We start from the raw sequence: 15,781 nt of genomic DNA, 5'->3' as shown, positions 1-15,781 counted from the left end.
TTATAATTAATCTGTTTTAATTCATTCCACATTGAACCAGTAGTGTTTATTCACAGTTCAGAAGTCAACTTTTTTTAAAAAAAATTGTAGATGAAAAAACATCTCCATCACCTCTTGTTTTCTTTGCTGGGTTAATATGTAAATAATAATACTATTTCATCAAATAATTTATCTATTAATATCTGTATGCATATGCACATGCTACTCGCACATTCTAAATGCCTTAAAATCTGCACGGTTATTCATATTACCTTGAAATTTGGTGTGCCTTATGGAACCAGGATACTGTCAGTGATCCATAATCGAGGCAATTTGACCGCAGGGTTTCCTGAGATACAGCTCCTGGAAAGAAACAGCTTTCCTTAAACTTGACACATTCCAGCAAACTTTTTTAGCTCACAAATAACAATCACACCAGGGCTCAGATCATCACCTTAGGATCTCAGATGCTCAAGGATGACCCCATCAGAGTGCATGGCACCCATCAGTCCTTTGGGGGAAATCAAATATAACATTATTTGAAAAAGAGTTTGCTTCTCCAATTAGGTGTGCAAGGGCTCCCATGTCTATTCACATGCCTAATGGAGTACACTGCGCATGTGCAGAGAGAAGCTAAATATCTGGAAAACTGTCTCTATATTACAGGACCTGGGTGGCTCTGAGCATGTTACCACCATTAAATCCATACCACCTGAGGCATTGTGACTTCAAATCCAAACCAAAGCAGAAATCTGAAGAAAAATAAACCAGGCACACTGCTCCAATCTGCCTCTATCACAAGGGATTTCTCTTTTCACTATATCTAATCTGAGTACAGCAGAATATTCAGAAGGTGCTGAAACTATTTTTAAAAAATAAAATAAACTACACAAGAAAATGTTTATTGGTGGGGGAAGATGATTAGGGGTGGAAAAGTAGATAGGAATAGGGAAAGAAGAGTTAGGAGATCAGGTGACAGGGAAGTGCGGAACACTGGGAAGGGTGACATGGAGTTAAGTGACAGAGGTAGTGGTGAAGAAAAGGGATAGGGTCAGACCCACATTCCTTTCCCATGTGTGTGCTACTATCTGTGGGCATCTGCCCATCTATAGGAGTGTGTGTCATCTCCCCCATCCTTGCCTCCCCTCACATGAACCAGGATCTGGAGCAGGCTTGCCTACCTGGGAAGTCTGAGCACCTCCCTACCCACCCATGAAGTGGGATCTGGGGTTCACTCCTTACTGGGGGTCGTCTGAATCCCATTCCCTGCCGCATTGTGTGAGTGCCAGGACCTGTTGGCCCCTGGTTCCCTCTTCCCTGACCCCCTCATGTGAGCTAGATTCTGGGGGAGAGATCTCTGGGGGTGTCTGAACTCCTCTCCCTATCCCCACCATGTGAATCAGGATCTGGGGAAGCCCTACCCCTATAGGTGGCTTAGAAGAGGCATGTTCATATGCATCAAGAACACACTGCTGAGGCTGGGATGCGGAGCTGAGACTGGATATGTCTGACACATATCAGAAACTCTCCAGCACTGGGGAGGGTGGCAGAGAACACCTACAGACATAAATGGAGCAGTTACCATGTCTCATAACTATTGTTTCAGGACGTATGCATCTCCACTGGGTATTCCCTTTCAGCTGAGAACATCTCATTGAGATGAATGAGCCACTTCACACCTCTCTGAGCCTGCTATGCTGCTGATGGATATGTACAGCCTCTCCCCTCCATTTTTCTCCCTCAAGTTTCATACACTATTTTAATGGAGCACCCAGCTCTCCTCTAGCTAAGGTTGGGACATCCTATTTGTTAAACTCATAACTCTTCTTTAGTGCTCTAATATCTGTGGTCTTAAACACATTGTTTTGAAATTTGCTATGCCTTCTGGGAGGGCAGGATAGGGTTAGTAATCCAAATGTGGGGCCATTTGAGCAAGGGGTTCCTGAGATATCCTCCCCCCCCACACACACACACACAGAAAACCCCTGAGCATTTCATTAATTTCACAGATTCTATCAACTCTGAAGTTTGAAATCCACTGTGGGCAGAAATCTGACAATGAACTGTAAACATTTGGGGAAAATCTGCATCTGTCAAGGCGTGGTATTTGGTTTCTTGTTCATTTGTTAAAAAATGTAATCTGATTACAGCAGAATATTCAGAAGGTGCTGAAACTTTTTTTGAAAAGAAAATAAATTACATCTTAAAGTTGGTAGAATCCTTCTGCCTGGCTAGATCCAAGCTAGGTAATGCTGTTAGTACCAAATGTGGCTGCTTGCCAGAGAGTTTTCAATCTAGAGAGCACTAACAGTAATCTTGGTCGGTGCAGGAAGCTTGGTACCAGGGGGTTTAGGAGCCTCAATGGTACCCATACCAGGACAGATGGTCTCCTTACTGATTTTTAGGCAATATTTAGGCATTTTAAGCGTAATATTAAGATTTTTAGGCATTTTCTTCAAAAGTCCCATCAGGGGACTTAGGTCTCTTCTTTTTTGGGGGGCCCTTTAAGCTAATCTCTAGGGCTGCTCCATGGCTCTTATCTAGGGTGACAAGATGACAAGAACAAAATATCAGGACACATTGGGGGACAGCCAAAGGCTCACCCCACCCCCATCAGTGCTGGCTCTAGGATTTTTGACACCCAAGCAAAAAAAAAAAAAGCTGGAGTACCACCGAAGCAAAATGTTGGGACAAATGGCACCCCAACTGTATGTTGGTCGGGACACAGGACAAACAACTAAATATCGGAACAGTCCCGATTTTATCGGGAAATCTAGTCACCCTAATTCTTATCAAATGGAGCTACATAGGAAGTTGAAGGGGTACCCTCACTAGTCAACTCTGCTGTAAAAGGGGGTAGCTGGGCCCCGACTTGGAGGACACATGAGGGAAGCTACTTAATACCATTCTCCCTCAGTTTCTTGGACCTGCTTCTGAATCCAATGCAGATCTTGCAAATTGACAGAATGTAGGTCTCCCTCCAGACAGAAGAGACATCTGGAATAACCATCACTGAGGGGAAAAGATCTCCTACAGGTCTGGCAGGATTTAAAACCCAGGATTGGGGACATCTTTGTTTCTTTTTCTTAGTGAGTAAGCATCAAACAAAGAAAGACTCAAACAAAGGGAGAGGCCCTAAGCTGGGAGGAGCAGAGCCTTACCACACAATAAAGATGGGGGAGACCTCCCCCCCGCCAAAAAAAAAAAAAAAACCCTCCCACGAATGTGGGCAAGCCAAGTATAAATAAATGAATAAAGATAAAATTTTAGGAAGAAGATTAAGGAAGCTAGCTAGAACTAAGGGAAAGCTAACTAATGGACACAACAGAGCTCTCTCATATTGAAACTAGCGTTGTTTCACTGCATTAGGAAAGTAGCTAGAGTCAGGAATCAGCGAAAGGTTTGCGCACCCTTCATGGCAGGACCTCCAAGGCTGGACTGTTTAAAGTGGGAATTGTTTCTCAGCCCTCAGCGCTGCTCTATTTATGCTAGTTCTTTTTAAGCGTATTCCAGTTACATCCCTGAATTATTTCAGTGACACATTTATGATAAATCGTTACAGTAGCAATCGCAGAACTGCAGTGATTCTGTTACAATGGCACACATTGGATACAACCTCCATAACAACTATGAATAATCTACAGCATCCAGGGCCATCCCTAGGGTGGTGCAGGGCCCAGGACAAATTAGTCTATGTGGGCCCCCCTTAACATTTCTTATACAGGTGCTGAAGTCCCTTTCCAGGTTCTCGTGCTGGGGATGCTCTGGCTCAGGAGGAGCCCAGCTTTGGGGAACCTGGTTCAGGAGGAGCCTGGTTCTGGGGGAGCCCAGCTGGGCTGCTGGCCCTGCAGCCCCTGCAGGTTTGATGTGTGACTCGCCCCTGGTCTGCAGCCGCAGACTCACTGCGGTGTGGAGGCAGAGCAGCTGGGCAGGATTGGTGCTCAGGGTTAGGGGCCTTGCTGCAGAGCCACTGCACAGCACGATCGGGGCACCCCGTGGTCAGGGACTGGGCAGACCTCAATTCCCTTTCAGTGGCTGCAGTTAGGACGCACCACATTGGCATAACCACTCCCTTGGGCTGCCCTGAGGGACCAGCTTCACTACTGGGACTCCCAGGCCCTTCAGGGACACGCGCAGCTTCAAGCCGCCAGCAGAGCTCAGGGCCGAGGCCGCGTTACGTTCTTCAGGTGTCTGTGTGTGTAAGTGCCACAGCTGGGTAAAGCCAGCCAGGGGCCTGACCGGCCCACCCCACACAGGGCCAGCACTGGACCCCCCCCCATCGGCCCCTCGCTGAGCCCCGCACAGTCCCAGGAGCAGCCTGCAGGGGCAGGTGCTGCAGAAATCTCTTCCCGCCGGTGAGTGCAGGCCCAACCCCCGCTTCCAGCGCCACTCCCCTTCTCCCCCCCGCTAAGCCCCCGGGATGGTCTGTCCTCCCAACCCCCTAACCCCACCCCCCAGGCCTGCCTAGTGCCCCAATCATGACACATGCACACTGAAGCTCTGGGGACCCAGACTGTGAGGCCCGGAGCGGTCGCCCCATATTGTCATGGCTCTGACAGCATCTTGTCAATAATTTGAGGACTGTTTTGTACTAGGCAATAACAGAATAAACCATAATGGTACCCAGTCATCCACAGATTAGGATTCTGCATTGACATGGGATGAGAGACCATTACTGTTGCCTCAGGGTCACTGGATTCTTTCCATCTCTGATTTATATTGAAAATGCACAAAATAGCTTGTCAGCAATGAGGCCTGTCCACAGGCAGGGGGACAAGAGCAGATTGCCCCTGGCTTCATGAAGCTCCTGCTGTCAGAAAATAGCCATTCCTGAAAACTTGGGTGCATCTGTGCCTCCCACGCACTTTAGTACCCCATCCCTTCCATACACACACAGCCTGCATTACTTAGAAATGAGTCCAAGTATGATAAGGAGACTCAAGTTCAATTCTTTGGTCCACTTCTTGTGTAACCTTTGGCAAACCATTTAGCACTTGATCCTATGGGGTACTGAGAACCATCTTCAGTGGGAAGTGAGGTTACTCAGCACTTTGCAAGACTGAGCCCTTAGTCTGTGCCTTAGCTCCGCCATGTGTAAAATGGGGATAACAAGACTTCCCTATCTCACAGAAATGATGTTAAGATAAATACATTAACGGCTGTGCTAATGGGGACCATAAAGGTCTGACAGACTGTTCTGAGAGCTTCATGAAAACACTCTTAGTAAATGAGAGGACTTTGTTGTAACAATCCTATACATTGATTGGCTGGTCATAAGGTTAAACTTTCATAAGAAAGATAAGGGTAAAATACAAGGCCCAGGAAATTCACAGTTATAATTGACCTACTATCTTTAATTTAGCTCAGTATGGCAGAACCCTTAGGGCACTGGTTGATCTTATTTACAGTAACATGTGCTGCAGTGCTGAAGGTACAGTGGAAGGAATTAAAGATTAGAGTATCAGCTTCTGAAGTCTCCATCTTTAGTGGGTTTAAATCTGAACCTTAATGTTAGGTTGTTTTAAGGTGGGTTTTTCTGTGTTTAATTTCTAAACCATTACACACATGCACATTCTTTTAAACTGCCAGGTAACTTTGTTCACATATGGAACTGAAATGTAACCTTTAATTTTAAAGCCTATACTTTAGAAAATTATGTGTTTGAGCTGCTGAGACTTTGAAAGGTGGGAGTGGTATGCCAACCACAAGAGAAACAGAAAGCCACATGAGAATTTTTGTGCTGTGAATAATGAATCAGGAATTCAGCTACAGAAAGTATATACCCCACTCTTTCATCTATACTCAGACTCTTTCCTAAAGCTATTCTTGTCTTCTGCCGTCACTGTTGAGACACACTAAGACAAGTTCAGACCTGGTGTAAGCAGATAAAACTTAAGTCAGTGGAGTTGCACTCACCTACTCCAGAGCTGAATCTGTCCCATGGTTGGATTGAAAGTAAATAATAGGTAAGGTACAGTTGTCTGGGGAAAAAAATCAGTTTCAAGGAATAATGCTTCCCAATTTCTTCTCTGTCAGAATATCTGGTACTCCACTGAATTAATCATACAAACCATGGTCTAAGGAAGATCCCGTGGCTTTCTGCCAAGGAACAGAAAGGCTCTTCGGTACTAAAGGCCAATGAGCATTTGTTTGTCTGATGCAATACCTGAAAATCTTTGGTCTAAACTGCAACCCACTGCTTGCAGACACAACCTGACACTGAGTTCCTGCAGTTTATATATTCATTAATTGTCACTATCATGGCATTTGCTGTACCTTAAACAGAGCACTTTGGTAACAAACCTCTGTGGGAGCAAGGTCACACAGACAAGTAGTTAGGATGACTGCTAGCCTCCTACACGCTAAATATACTTCATACAGTCCATGTATGTGTGTGTGTGTGTAGACACTACCCCCCCTCCCCATATGTCCCACCCTGGAACAGCTGAATGAACAGACTTTAATTCTGCTGTAACTTGTCCAGCATGTTCAGTTTTGTAGGCCCCATTTGCTTCATACGAGATTTAGTTCCTGATTAAATCTGTCACATTTTGTTCCCGTCTTCTTTAAAGTGATTATTAAAACTATGTTGTAGATCACTCATCATCCCTTTCTCAAATTTTAATCAGCACCTTGAATAGGTAGAGTATTATTCATTGTCAATTGTTATGTCCTTAGGAACAAAAAAGTACTAATAAACTCTGTTTATGAGTACAACAGTTCTGACACCTCCATAAATTCTACATTATATTTTTAATGTTACTCTGCCCTTAAAATTAATTTAGCTCTCTTCTACTTCCTTATCTTATTAACTAGCCTGAACAGCTAAGAGGAAACGGTTACTTACTGTAACTGTGGTTCTTCGAGAAGTGATACAGACGTGTATTCCAAGTACATGTATTCCAAGTGTGTGCCCCATTCGCTGGAGACTTTTGCCTAGCATACCTGTAGAGGGGCAGTGAGCACGCCTTGTGTCTGAAGCCCGTCCCCTGCCTATATGAGGCATTGCTGCCCCGACGCCCCTCAGTTCCTTTGCACCAAATGTCCCATGGAAGAGACTCTGATGTAGAAGGGATGGAGGGTGGGTCGTGGAATACATATGCAAATCATATTTCGAAGAACCACAGTTACAGTAAGTAACCATTTCTTCTTCTTCAAGTAGATGCAGATGTGACTCACAAGCATTCCCCCTTATAGGAAGTGGAGCTCAAAGTCTAACGGAGTAAGGATCACAGGACTGCTCTTCTGACACTAGTGTTCACTCTGGAAGGTGCAGTGATCGCATAATGGTCCATAAATGTATGTATGGACGACCATGTGGCTGCCTGCAATTGTCTAATATGAAGATGTCACTGAGGAACACTATCAGTGTTGCCTGAGACAAGATGATATTCGTCTGGAGATGGTCTGTGGAGAGACTGGTTGTCCCTTCATGCAGTCTGCATATGATACAAACAGGTGAGGTGAAGCACGAAACAGTTCAATCCTGTTCAGTTAAAAGACTAGACACTGTCTAATATCTAACACATGGAAGCACTACTACTTCAGGGAGGAATGTGGCTTAGGGAAGAACACAGACAAATATACAGCCTGGTTCAAATGAAACTGGGAGACCACTTTAGACAAGAACTTTGGGTGTGGCCAAAGCATTACCTTGTCTTTGGAGGACTGCATGTAAAGAGTCACATTATCAGGGCCTGTAACTCATCCACCCTCCTGACAGAGGTAATGGCTATCAAGAATGAAATTTTCTGAGACAGGAGGGGCAGTGGACAGGATGCAAGAGGCTCAAATGGAGGACCTAACAGAGCTGCTAAAACCATGTTCAGGTCTCATAAGGGGACTGACTCTTGGACAAGAGGGTGCAGGAGGAGAAGTCCTTTCAGAAATCTCATCACTATAGCGTTGGGGAAAAAAACCAAAAACAAACAAACAAAAAACCCCCCACGATTTCCCTTGTATAGGGGGATGAAACACTAATGTCACTGCCAAGTGCATTCTCAGGGAATTGAGTGCCAAGCCCGATTTCTGAAGGTGTAGCAGGTAGTCTAAGATGTCCTGGATGGAAGCCCCACTGGATGGGTCCCAAGGCCTAAAAACCGAAAACCTCTTCCACTTTGCTACACCATCCTAGTGGAAGACTTTCTGCTGTTAAGTAGGACCCTTTGGTCAGCCTCCGAGCAATGCCATGCAGCAGCCACACCATAAGGTGCAGGGAGTTGATCGCCGGATGCATGCAGTGGTGGTCCTGTGTGAGGAGGTCATGATGGAGAGCTAGCAGCATGGGAGGCTGGACTGACAGAGTAAGGAGGTCTGAGAACAAGCACTTTCTCGCCCATGCTGGGGGGATCAGGATGAGTTTGGCTCAATGTGCCTTGAGCTTGGCAATGACCTGAGGAATGACTGGGAAGGCATATAATAGAGTCAACTGATAGCTGCAATGGAAGGCATTGGTGAAGGAGACTGGGCTGAATTTCCGGCAAGAGCAGAATAGGCAACACTTCCTGTTTTCCCTCATCAAAAATAGGTCAGTCATGGAGATACCCCTCATTGCAAAAACAATATGAAGGACACTCGCCTTCAGGTAACATTCGTGGTTCAGGGAGAAGGTCCTGCTGAGATCATCTGTGAGACTGTTCTGCACCCCTGATAGATGGATGGCTAACAGGGTGATGTTCTCTTTGATGCAGAACTGCCACAGGTTGATCGCCTCTAGGCGGAGTGACCTGGAGTAGGCTCCCCCTTGTTTCGTTCACACAGTACATCACGGTGGTATTGTTGGGGAGTACATGAACAGCTGAATTCCTGATACAGTCCCAGAAGGCATGACATGCATTGTTGATGGCGTGCAACTCCAGCTGATATGGAGTGAGGCTTTCTGTTCTGACCACAGGTCCTGCACCTTCAAAGAGTCCAGATGCACTTCCCAACCAAGAAGGAAAGAGTCAGTAACCACGAACTTGGTTGGAGAGGGCCTAGTGAAGGGGACTCCCGTGGCACACATTGCGTGAGAACTCTCACCAACTCAAGTACTCCAGAACTGGTGGAGGAAGGCATATCAACCTGCCCATAGAATGCAGGGCAGGGCGGTAACCATCCTGAGCCATATCTGAAGAGGGCAAAGGTGCAACCTGGTGAACATGTGGCCCAACAGGCTCAGATATACGTGGATCGTCATGGAAGGCTGAGATTGCAGACTGAAGCACAGCTGTTGAATTGCCTGGAAGCAGTCAGTTAGCAGGACCACCCTTGATTTTGGGAAATCTAACAGGGCCCCAGTTAACTCTATTGGTTGAGTGGAAGCCAAGACTGACTTTGCAGTATTTAAAATGAATCCCAGACAGATGAGTAAGCATAGTGTGGTGTTGACATGGACAAGAACCTCCTCTCTGGAGCTGCCCTTCAGCAAACAGTCATCAAGGTAGGAGAAGATGTGGATTCTGTTCCTCCTGAGATATGCCATGACCACCACCATGCACTTCGTGAAGACTAGGGGGCAGAAAAGAAACCTAACAGAACTGTATACTGAAAGTGGCATTCTCCTACCATGAAATGAAGAAACTTCCTGTGACTTGGTACAACGACTACATGGAAATAAGCATCCTCCAGGTTCAAAGCAGCGAACCAGTCATTCTGAGACAGAGCAGGGAAAATAGCCATGAGAGTGACCATGCAGAACCTCACATATTTGATTAATTTGTTGCGTCCACAAGGGTTGAAGATGGGCCTCATCCCACCCTTGGATTTTGATATCAGGAAATAACAAGAGTAAAAGCAGTGACCCTCATGTTCCCACATAACTTCCTCCACTGCTCCCAATTTTAGTACAGCGCTGACTTGCTCGATGAGCAGTGTCTCGTGAGACAGAGAGGAGGATGGGCAGGTGGCGTGAAGAGCAACTGGATGGCATAGCCCAATCTGACAGCAATCTAGGACCCAGATGTCAGAGGTGATCGAGACACAGGCATTGTAAAAGTGGGCCAGCCTGTCCTCAAAGAAACAAGGGAACAATGAGGGTGGAAGAATGACACCTGGAACAGTGCTCTGGACTAAGGAGTCAAAATGGACTCTTAGCAGGTGCAGAAGGAGGGGCGAACATATCGGCCAAGCCCCAAGTTTGACTGTTTCCTCTTGTGAGACCTGTCCCTCTTCCTAGGATAGTCTCACTGTCTGGAAGGAAAGGGCTGTGTGAAAAGATGCTGTGGCCTATACTGCTGTTATGGCTGCACCCTATAGTGCAGGGGTGGCCAACCTGTGGCTCTGGAGCCACATACGGCTCTTAAGAAGTTAATATGCGGTTCCTTGTGTAGGCACCAACTCACCGCCAACTTTACAATGTGCTGGGGGGTTCTCATGTGTGCACGAGTGGCATGTACACACCCAAGGACTTTAAGGTAGCCCTGGAATACTTAAAGGAATGCAGGGTTTCATCAGTCTTGTCTGAAAACCAGGCCCAGCCATCAAAAGACAAGCCTTCAATAGCTTGCTGGACATCCAAAGCAATCTCTTCATCGTAATTGCAGAGGCCATCACCCTGTGTGAGGTGTCCGCAACAACAAGGGTGAACTGCAGCTACTTCTTGTCCACCAACCAGCCCTCAGTGACAAACACCTGAAACTCCTCATGAGAGGCCTCAGGCAACTGGTCCACAAATTTGGACATAGCTGATCAATTGAGAAAGTCATATTTGGACAGCAAAGCTTACTGATTTGCAATCCTCATCTGGAACGATGACGAAGTATATATCTTTCTGCCCAAAAGGTCCAACTGCCTTGAGTCTCTCATTTTGGTTGGACATTCTGAATCTTTAGAAGACGTATAGGTTACCATCTGATTAATCTATACCAGCACCTCCAAGAGAAGGAACCAAGTTGGACAGCTCACCAGAAACAGGATAAAAAGGCCTGTCTCCTTCAGCACATTGCTTCCCAAAAGCACCTGGAATGTAGAAGATTTCAGGTCCTGGACCAGCCACCTGGGAGTCCTGGTAATATCATCAAATACCTATCCTGGAGAAGCACTTTAACTGTTTCTTTCTATTTTCCAGCAATTTAGGTTACCCGCTAGCACACCAGGAAAAGACTATAGTCATATCCATTCTTAGCTCCAATAGTGTCAGCTCCTGCTGAGCTGAGAGCTGATGGCTGAGCAAAGATCTGATGTTAAGTAACACACAGACTTTCTCTTGGGTGATGACCTCAATCCATCAACTGACCACTTCCTGAAACAGAGCACCTAATTAGTTAGAAAGGGTATATGCTTGTGTATGTTTAAAGACTGTCCCAGAGTTACAGTGTGTGTCTCTGTTCTTTAACAAGTTCACTGATTGCTGTAAAGTAGCTTTAAAACTGAACAAATTACTGTTAACCAAGATTATAGAACACTGTACAGGTATCTACCATAGTTAATGGTTTCACACGGTCTTTCTAGTTCTAGGTATATATAGACATAAAATGAGACCAAGCATGCAAGCTTTTCGAACAGTACTCAGGCTATACAGTCTGTCATAAATGTAGGAGTTTATCTTAGGTAGTTAAGAGCATTAATTGGGTCCTGGCACTAATAGCATTCATTGGGAAATACACATTACAGGTGTTGACTACTACAGATCCAATGGGAAGATGACCTTGGTTAATTGGCATTTAAGTAACGGACCAAATAGGCTAGATCACAAGCCATTCTTCCATTGTGTTAGCAACACCAGAATTGATAACCAGTTGGCACAAGGGAGGCTCTATTCTGAAGGCATCTTAGTCCAAAAAATCTAAACAAAGTCATCTTCTCTAGACATTAACTGAGTATAAGTGTTTTCTATCATGGTTGTGTGATTTGATTCTGAAAACCTGAATGGTTATTGTGACCAATTTTCTAGTTTGTGTTTGCCAAGTCATACTCCAATTCCATTTTTGCCTTCTTAAGTTCTATACTATTAGCTGTTATAGTTAAGATAGTTAATTAAACTTTATAAAACTAAATTCAACTCTCAAGTCCTTAGCTTTAGTTAAGCAATTGAAATTAGCAGAACTCCAAGAAAAGTGGTATGGGTAATCAGTTAAGCGGTTGCTTAACTAAGGTTGGTTTTATATTGTATCTTTCATACAGATATCCCACACACACACTTTACCCATCAAATATCTGCTGCAGATTACACTGATGTTCAGAGGTTTTCCTCTCAAAGAAACATACCTGTGGACCTCGTATGAGGCAGAATATATTGCTTGCTTCTCTAGATTTTCTATATACAGTACACTGACACCACACCCTGGGGGCTCAGAGAGAGGATGATTTTATTGTACATATATATAACCTGTCTAGATGTCAGCAGCAGCAAACCAATTAAATGCAGCAGGAGTTGTAATTAGAACTGTTTACAGTACATGGGGGGGGGGAGGATTTGTCAGCATGATGATAATGGACTCAAAGAGCTCTGTTTATCTGAGAATAGAAAGGGATGTGCCCCCAACCCATCAATCCCCAGAGGACTTACTCTCTGCAACTAATAAAATACAGTACAGTGCTCATAAGGAGCTGTGCTAGTGGAGAATGCTTGTAATAAGCTCATTGTACAACTCATGCTGGGAAAACTGAACTAGATTTGGACACTGGCCAGTTTACATTTCAGCTTGAATTCTGCCTCTTTCTCTTGTTTTCCGGACTTTGTTGCTCCACATGTGTGCTGTGTTTGAAGCATGTTGACACTTTCTGCCTTGATGCAGCTGGCACCCCAGATCAATTACTGTAAGCACAACTTGAAAACACTTGAAAGGAAAACCACAGGGCAGACGATCTGGTTGGATCTCAAACCTGCTGGATTTTGGCTGACCCACTATGGCTTCATCCCAGGGGAGTTCCTTTGTTTTGCTTCTCTTCACTTAAAGCCATAGAGACTTTAAAGTATTTAAAGAGGGAGGTACTACTTAACATGAGTAAGGGTGGCAGATTCTGATCCCATACCAGTAGCAGTGAGTAGAAACTGCCATGGTTTATCCAGTGAGAACAGGCTGCCCCTGCGCACTGTGCCAGTGACTACAGATGACTGTACTCTCTGTAAGCGTGCTTATAATGATTCTTAAGCAAATGAGCAGATGCAAGAAGTTAACCATTGTTCCATGCAAGAGTCCTATCTGCTCCTCTGATGTCTACATACATTCTCACTAGATACCAGGGTGCACTAAAGTCATATGTCTGAAGCTTGATGTCAGTTCATAGTATTAATGAAGCCATTTAGAGTTTTAATTCTGAAGAGTGTTTTTTGGTTTTGATATCTCGTTGGCTACTAATCAGGTAAATCTAATGTCAGGAAGAATTACAGCAACTTTTGCTCTCTCTTCACCTTCCGTTCCTCTGCACAGTGGCTTTTTAGGACAGTTTCCTTTATCTTTATTTAAATACTAATAAAAAGGGACAGTTTCACATTATGGAAATAGTCTCATGCTTCCTACAGAGTCAACATTTTAACATATTCATATTCAACTGGCAGACCAACAGAAGGATATAGATACTCTTATTTTTCATTAGGAGCCACGTATGTGTTTTTTGTCCCTTTAGTATTAATTTTGCAATGATTTAGGGGATGCATAAGGAAAGATGAACCATTTGTCACTGATCTGGATTGCACCAGATTACCATTTATGTGTCAGACAAAGTGTCCATTATATTAAAAGACCTAATGATATTATCCATTAATATTCAACCCTTTGTCCTCAGTTCTCTCCAGTCCTGGCAGCAGTTTCCTGTAACCACTGCACAAAGTATCATTAGGCTATTTATTGTAGAGAAGTGCTTTCGATTGCTGTAGTGCCAATTGGGAAGTATAATGTTGCCGCTCAGGATTGGGGTTTTTGTCCCCCATCATTAGATTAAAAAAAAAAACCCAGTAGGAGTGACTTTCTTCTTTCCCTTTTCCTTTCAGATGCAGTGAAAGTAAGATAAAACCCACTGTCAGGTCCGTCACTAAATTATGGTTTATTTACTATGAAATAATACAGCTTCCCCAGTGGAACTATCTATTCAGCTTCTCCAGTCCTCATTTACTAAAAGGGAGGGAGGATCTACTTTTCAGAAATATATTCCTTTGTGCCTATAAATGCGTGTACTGGAGGTGAGAATTTTCCTTTATATTTATTCAGGAGATCTGTTTGAAAATATATCCTGCTGTTATGGCTTTTGCTTAAAAGAAACTTAATTGTGCTCCTATCAGGGCCGCTAAGAACATTTCTGGAACTAGGGACAGGAAAGAAACCTAGAGCCTCCATAGGCACCCTCTGTCTCCTATTTTCTTTCCCCCCTTATAATGTCTGTTTTCCCTTCCCCGTCTAAATATCCCCACTCTCCCCATCCTTGTCTGCCCCCTAACCCTCACTGACTCCCACTAACAGAGTCCGTTAGTACCTCAACACAGTAAAAAAGACCCATGACAGTGAGTTTCAGAACCTAGCTCACGTGACTTAGGCTTGTAGGGCTTGCACAGCAGGGATAAAAATAGCAGGGTAGATGTTTGGGCTGGAGCTGGAGCCCTCACTCTGAAACCCAGTGAGGTGGGGAGGATCTTTGAGCTTGGGCTGCAGGCCCAGCAGGAACAGCTACACTGCTATTTTTAGCCCAACAGCTCCATTCCCATAAGACAAGTCAGTTAACCCAGGCTCTGAGATTTGCTACTGGGTTGTTTTTTTTCCTGCGTAGATGTACCTTTTGTGTCTTCTTTCTGTCACTACTAGATTTATTCTTAGTATCTCAAGAACATTTCTGAGTTGAAGGGATAATAGAAGATCTTTGGCTCCCTTACTTCCACCTTCATCTCAACTGCTCTCTCCTGTTCACCTCTTTTCTCCATTTTATCTAATTTCCTCTTCCCATGTCCAAACAAATTTTCTCTTCAGTAGTGTCTTTGTATGTTTAGCCATACCCACAGACAGAGGAAAGATGAGAGGGTGCATCTTAAGCTCTTCTCCTCTGATGGAGATAGGTGTCCATGTTCAGGCTGCAAGCAGGTGACTGCCTCTGCTAGAGATCCACGAACTGGGGAAGATAGGTGTTTGGCCACCTAAGTCACAGGTGGGGTTCTGAGCCAGTAGCCATGCTCAAAGGCCACCACCCAGGGGAGTTTACACAAGACTGTGAGCAGGAAGTTATAATCTTCAACCCAGTGGTTAGGGTACTCACCCAGGATGTGGATTCATGTTCAAATTTCCTCCTGTAGGGAGAATGGATTTGAACAAGAAGCTACCACCTCTCAAGTGAATGCCTTAACATCTAGACCCTGAAGTCATTTTTACTGGTCCAATTAAATAATTGAATAACTAAATATTAACTGGGCCAGTAAAAATGACTCCATAGGCTAGCACACTCACCTGTGAAGTGACAGATCTCTCTTCAAATCCCTTCTCCCCTTCAGGAGGAGGTGGGAATTGAACCAGAGCGTACTACACCCCAGGTGAGTACTCTAACCACTAGGCTTCTCAACTGTTTTGTATACACTCCCCTGAGAGGCCCAATCTGATAGGCAGCCTCAGAGCATGTTGGACCTCCACTTGCGACTTATAGAGCTGAATGCCTATCTTCCCCCATTTTGAGAGTCACTCTGGGGCTTAAGTGGGAGTTATGCATCTGGACGCCTACCATGAGGCAGAAGTCCACATGCTTAGGCAGGAGATAAGTACCTGGGCTCCTAGAGAGAGGCAGCAGCTTGCATACACAGAGGCAAAAACTCAGGCGCTGAGTTTAGATGCCTCCTGAGGTGGGCAGCAGCCATAGTGGACTTTTGTGGATTGCAGCGAGGCCTAAAAACAGGAGTTAGGCACCT

General features: G+C 44.8%; 1 long non-coding RNA gene across 1 annotated transcript in view; it reads right to left on the bottom strand.

The window, feature by feature from the left end:
- LOC125635569 (uncharacterized) overlaps positions 1–15,781 on the bottom strand; it is a 203,171-nt gene that overhangs the window by 62,337 nt on the left and 125,053 nt on the right. The window contains exon 2 of the long non-coding RNA XR_007356307.2: positions 252–342. This is a non-coding gene — a long non-coding RNA (uncharacterized LOC125635569). The remainder of the gene's footprint in view (positions 1–251; positions 343–15,781) is intronic.

This window comes from Caretta caretta, chromosome 4 (genome assembly GCF_965140235.1).
Source record: "Caretta caretta isolate rCarCar2 chromosome 4, rCarCar1.hap1, whole genome shotgun sequence".
Lineage (NCBI taxonomy): Eukaryota > Metazoa > Chordata > Testudines > Cheloniidae > Caretta > Caretta caretta.
This window is presented reverse-complemented; position numbering and strand designations above follow the sequence as displayed.